General features: G+C 44.4%; 1 long non-coding RNA gene across 3 annotated transcripts in view; it reads left to right on the forward strand.

Annotated features, from left to right (window-relative positions):
* The window catches only part of LOC119443926 (uncharacterized), a 91,352-nt gene extending 85,732 nt beyond the window's left edge, over positions 1–5,620 (forward strand). For 2 of the 3 annotated variants that reach the window (XR_007465971.1, XR_007465970.1), the window contains exons 2-3: positions 4,634–4,706; positions 5,301–5,620. This is a non-coding gene — a long non-coding RNA (uncharacterized LOC119443926). Of the gene's footprint in view, positions 1–1,728; positions 1,748–4,633; positions 4,707–5,300 lie in introns of those variants that run through there. The other variant, XR_005190362.2, reaches the window with a different exon arrangement.
* Positions 5,621–6,132: the final 512 nt, after the last annotated feature.

The following is a 6,132-nucleotide window of genomic DNA, read 5'->3' on the forward strand; positions in this document are numbered from 1 at the left end:
GACGTCCTCTGCCCAGTTCATCAGCCGGAATTGGAGATCGGGCTCGGTGCTGGACAAAGCAGCCTCCCACTGCTGGAGACTGGTTAGGTGCCAAGAGGCAGGGGGCAAGTGCGCCGAGCAGGAGAAAAAGATGTGATCGTAATTGGCGCGGGAGCTGTCACATAAGCGGCAGGCCGGCGAGTACGTCCCGGGGTGGAAGAGGGCAAGACGTGCAGGAGTAAGAAAGTTGTGGGCCTGAAGGTGGCACCACAAGTGTTGGTGGTGCTGGGAAAGGGATTTGTGCGGGGGGGGGGGGGATAGGTGAGACGAGATAGGCGGTAGTGCAAGGTGATATCGTGGTACGTGAGGAGCGCGTCGCGCGTATCCATTCCCGCCGGGGCGGGCTTGCTCGGTCAGTCGAATCGTGAGCGATGGAATTGGCCGCCTCGTTGCCACGATGAGCCGCGTGAGCGGACGCCCAGATGATTTGGATTGGGGGAGAGGCAACAGTGTCGGAACGCAAGATACCGGTGGCCGGGGGTGCCACCCGTCCCACCGCGCAGTTGTAGAGTGCAGGCTTGAAGTCACTGAAAATGTACTCCGCGGAGGTTTTCGTGATGGCAAGGGCAATAGCTGCCTCTTCGGCCTCGACGGAAAGTAGTATACTGAGGCAGTAAGAGTAGGTTGGAAAGAGTTGTCAGTGACCGCAAGGGCATGGGCTGGATAGTGGCGGTACGGGGCGGCGGGTTGCCGTTCGTACTGACGCCAGAGCGCGGAGGCTCGCGCTGCTCTACGGGAGGGGTGACGTTCAGGGTGCATATTCTTAGGGAGGGGATTAAGGGACCGGGGGTCCGCGGGTTTGAATCTTGCCCGTGCCTCGGCAAGAAAGTTTCTTTTTTTTCTTGGTAGTTTCTTGCTACGCACCACAAATGACGGCTGGCTTAAACTGCTTCGCTGTTAAAATGTGACTAGAATGTACCATTGTACCATGCGCCATCAATTAAGACTGTGATAAGCCGAAATGACCAGCTAATGTTATCGCTGCATGACTGACGAAAGGTGATCCGCTCTAGAACTAATTAACTCAGCCGATAGCTTTCTTGAATGAAACGTAATTGCTTCATATCAGCTGTCGCAAATAAAAAAAGTTGGTTTGATAGAGTTATTTCAGTCTTTCAGTAATACTACAAATGAGTGACTTTATCGTCGGTGACGGGATGTCTGCAGCCTCTACGACCATGATGAGGACGTTCACATTTGGGGCTGTCACAAAGTTATCAAAACATATGATAAAATCATCCCTGTTTTTGGAGCTCTTTGCCGACTCATCTAAACTCACTAGACAGTAAGCTTGGAGTCATGTGACGCGGCCCAAATTGAAGTGACAATCAAGTCTTCATATCAAGTTTGCATACTTACAGGCAAATATATTTATGCGATTAAACGTGGATACCACTGTGAGGTAGAAGTGCTGCGCAGTGGACACAATACAGTGCGTTGGCGTAATTCAAACACGCCCGGTATTTCGTATCGACCGTGTTAGAAACAAAACATAATGACTACAAGTCCAAACTTCAAAAATAACCTTCATTATGTGTAACAGATCAAATGCTGACAAGCTGTATCCTCCGGAAAAGAGGTAACTGGAATTTTTCTCTGCACGTGTAGGAGGTCGTACAGGTATAAAACGCGAGTTCGGTCTGCAGTTTAATGAGCACTTGTGAATACAGGACCCCCTGGCAAGAACTGAGCGCCTGCTATTCCATAGGTGAGGTGTTCTCAAGTTCTGATAACTTCGATTCGCTAAGATTATAAGTGGTGTGTTTCTCGGACGTTATTGTTTTAAATCGGCCATGGCCTATAGCACAACTCTACTTTTAGTTAGGGCTATTCTAGAAAGTGAATGCCGTTTGCACGAGAAATCAAAAGGCATAATCGAATATAATCAGAATTTCGGTAACCGACTTTTCAAATATTTACTTTTGGCACAAATTACAGCATAAGAAATTAAGGCAAGAGTTCCAGAGTCATATTCTGTTCAACAGAATTCTGAGGATTACACAAGTTTCTAGTTGTTCGTTCCCAAAGTGTGCGAAAAAATGCACTGGCGTTCACCTTATTTTTGCCGTCAGTGCTGAAAAAAGCGATGAAATAAATAAACCAAATGGAACAACATTTAAAAAGTTCACTCGAAATATTCTGTCAATCAGTCAATCACGAATTTTAGTTTACTAAGCCAGTACAGTCAATCTATTCGATTAGACCAACAGAATGATTAGATTTGGGCGATATGTCATAGCTAATACTGAAAAAGAATGCAGGTTAATACAGCACAAGTATAGATGATCTATCTGACCACTTCGGCAACATTTTTCGCTAAGATTTTATTTCTGTCAAGCAATGTCTTGAAGCGATCGATTGATATGTGCACATTTTAAACCAATATATCAGGTGTTACTATGGATATAGATTTGATTCCTTTTTTTCACGGAGTAAGCAATTAATACAAAGAGTGAAAATCAGAGAAGACATTCTTTCTTAACGCCAAATATCACTTCTGAACAAAAAGAGAAAACAGTATCTTTACCTGCGGTATTTTAAGAACCCCTTTACATGAAAAGTTCTTATCTTCCAAAAAGTCGACTAGTGGGCGTGTAGGCACTGGATTAATTGAGGTACAGCACAAAAGTGCACATAGGACAATTTTTCGTCTACTCTGTCGTCTGGCGTGCCATTTAGCACCATACCTCAGCTTTTAACCTTGGTAATCAGCAGCTAATTGTAAGTTGAATATTATTTCGAATCACAACTGAAATTCACCTAAACTTTCTTTCAAATTTGAGAGGGGTGCAAGCATCGCAAAAAGACGTCCCCAGAGGGCGGATAATACAGACCAGCAAGCCCGGCTTCCTCGGCACTTTGTCTGCGTCTTTTAACGCTGCTTGGAACTTTCCTAAGCATCAGCTGGCCTTGACGGTACGGTCTCGTCCCCGGGAGGCATGTTGACAATCTCGATTTTACCGACCGCTGCGGAGCTCCGTGGCCAGGACGCTGATCGCAAACATCCACCAAAATGTTACGCCTAGAAATACACAGGCAAAAGAGATTATTTACACTGTATGTACACTGGAGATAGACCACCAGGCAAAGAATCGCTCGCGCCAAGAGCTCAGACACTTCATCGTGTTTCTCGTGGCTGGTCGTCTCGAGGATCTGTCGATGGTATCGTAATACTACGAATGCCTAACAACTCGTGCAACATTCGGTACTTCAAAAGTTATTTTTTACTGCTTCATTACGCCACGAAGCCACGTCTCTCTCTTAATAATAATCATTCAGCACATCACAGCGGATAAACGATTGTCTAAAGAATATTCCCTTTTTTTACGAATGTTGCGTACGGACAACATACAGGAAAAAAGATCGCATGCTGAGTTTTAATACTGAGCACGAAGTTTCTATCTACATATTTTCGGTCAACCCTAAATGACAGGCAAGAAGCGTCATTTGTTGTTGTAGAGCAGGAAAACAAGACGAGGAACAACAACTATGGCACGCGGCCCGCTTTCATTTGTGAGCACAGTCAGAAGCACTGATCTGTGCTATGTTTGATCAGTTGTCAAAGGAGACAGACCGACGCAACATCTCCGGCAGCAGTAGTGAGAAACTCGTGATGTAAGCAAATAAAATGTACACCTATGGTGCATATATGACGAGAGCTGTCTGCACTAACTCTAATTGAAACTGTAAGTGGCTTGGGGTGAAGCCCGCTTCCAGTTTTCGGCCACCTGTTTCCCGACTATTTCTGAGATAGGTTCCGGAATATATATTTTTTCTTTTCGTTGATTACGCTTACTATCGGAGTGTTTTGCTCATTTAGATGGAAAATACACATTTTCGTGTAGATATATATGACCCATTTAAGGAATGTTGTTCTGTGCATGCTTCCGATTTTTACAGCCCTCATACCTTACACTACAGGTATAAGAAAGAAAAACAAAGTATGGCATTTATTTATGGGTCAACTGTTATGGAAAACTTTATGAATGTCATCAACCTAGTCCATGCAAGCCAATGACGTAAGACATTAGAGGGCTTTGTTTATTCTGTACGAGATTACAAGTTTTACTTACCCACCGCCTGCTTGCTCATTCCGATTAGTTACAACTGAGATTAACACATGGATAAGTCAGTATGAGTTGATAGAGCTGCTTTGACGAGTAGAGGGCAAGCGCTAATCCTAAAACGAAGTTTTTTGTTGCAAGAAGCTGCATGTATGCTAACCACAAATGGAAAATTCCCGAAAAGACTAGAAAACACATCAACTGCTAGGAACATTATACGAATTATCAAATGGGGAGAGGGCAAGCTGCATTGATCAGACAGGTGCCGGATCATGTATGTTCGGCATGACGTTTGCTGTGACAGTATCTCAATGCTTTGTGACATATCAGTGTAACTGATTTTTTTTACATTCGGTATTTTTAAAATGCCCATTTCTGTGCCCCATTTACGTATAAGTACGTGCCAAGCTAGCCTAGAGTCATGCTATGCTGGACAGAAGTGCAAGTGGTAATCACATGGAAGTAAAAGAAAATTAGTTTGGAAGTTAAACAGCCCTTAGAAATTACCTGTTATTTCTTTTGGTGCCCAGCATTACCAAAGAAAAGGCATGCAGCTGAAAGTGATCCTTGTGGGCTTGGCCATCTTTGGTCTCATGGTGGCAGGTGAGTTTCGTTGCCTTTGAAGTTGAATCTACCATTGAATACAGAATCACATAGTCCTGGTAATGTGCTCTTATGAGCTTTCGGTGTACGTTCAGCATCTTGGCAGTGTAGGAATATAGTGAATAGTAAACGAGAGCTTGAATGGCAACTGAATGCTTTGTTACATCTGAAACACCTATCTTCCCTTCTAAATATATTTGATTGTGCCTAACACTGCTTTGTTCAGGTTTCTATTTGCACATGCTCGTTATCGCCACCATCACCAGCCTATTGTGTGTTCGCTGCCCAACGCAGTCGGCCAGCACAGGGATCTACTGCTACCCATACCGTGCATCAACTAAACCAAATTTACACAGGGGTGTTTGTATTTCTTCACCGAATTACGCTGCGCTTACTTTCCTTTCGCAGCAATTACTTGACTCTAAATGTCCAAGTCTACGTGCATGAAAATAACTATATATATGCAAGCTGAACGCAGGGATAATGTTTTTCCGTATTGTCATTGTTGGCTCTATTGCTAAGAGAATATCCATATCGGTATAGCTGAGTTGCTGAAGCTGTTTGTGCCGTCCGTCATCTGCATTTTTTCCGCAGAGAGCGGAGCCATGCCTGCCAGCAGCGCAAGTGAAGCCGAGGCCAGGGCTGATCCCGAGACTGCTGAGCGTGCCGAGCAGAGCAATGCCGAGGAAGCACGTATCAGCGAAGCATGCATGGCTTCGCTGTGTGGGTAGTAAACCGATGCAAGAGAGTGAGACGTTCCAAAGATTGTCTCTCGCAACAGTAGCACGAAAACTTCAAAAGACGCACGGGCGCTGTTCAGTGCTCCGCACCATGTCCCGGTGGCAAATATTGGGGATTAAGGGTGGCTGTTGCGCGCGCTCTTGCATTTAATAAAGTTGCATTAAAAATCTGAAGTCCACTTTCGATGTTCATCAAATATTGAGGCCGAAAGCATTTCACACTTGGCGCGCCCACTGAACCCCCTCATGCGGCTAACGGAAAGGACCCAGTTGATATATGCGACTCTTCAGATTATTTAATGATATACTAATGAAGCAAGCAATCTTTCACGCTGATGTAGCAAACAAGATAATGAACTCATTGGTAGATAGAAATTTTAATTCATCAACAGCGGGCCAACGAGGTATGCTTCAGCCATGTAATAGTTCTTCAAAAATCGAAGTTGTCTTCGCCATACACTTGTCCAAACGATTCCTACAGACTGAAGCTTTTCTTATTCTCCCACTCTTGTCCAGTTTCAGTCAGAGCGGAACAGGCCACAGTGAAATTATGGCACTTTTCATTCGATTTCAAGCGAGAGATACTAATGTAAGGAGTAGGCAGATGTATGATTTTAACTAAAGAAAAACGTTTGGTTCGTTTCCCTGCACTGAGAAAGGGGACAGGCTAACTTTAAACATAACAT

Source organism: Dermacentor silvarum, chromosome 3 (genome assembly GCF_013339745.2).
Source record: "Dermacentor silvarum isolate Dsil-2018 chromosome 3, BIME_Dsil_1.4, whole genome shotgun sequence".
Taxonomy (NCBI): domain Eukaryota; kingdom Metazoa; phylum Arthropoda; class Arachnida; order Ixodida; family Ixodidae; genus Dermacentor; species Dermacentor silvarum.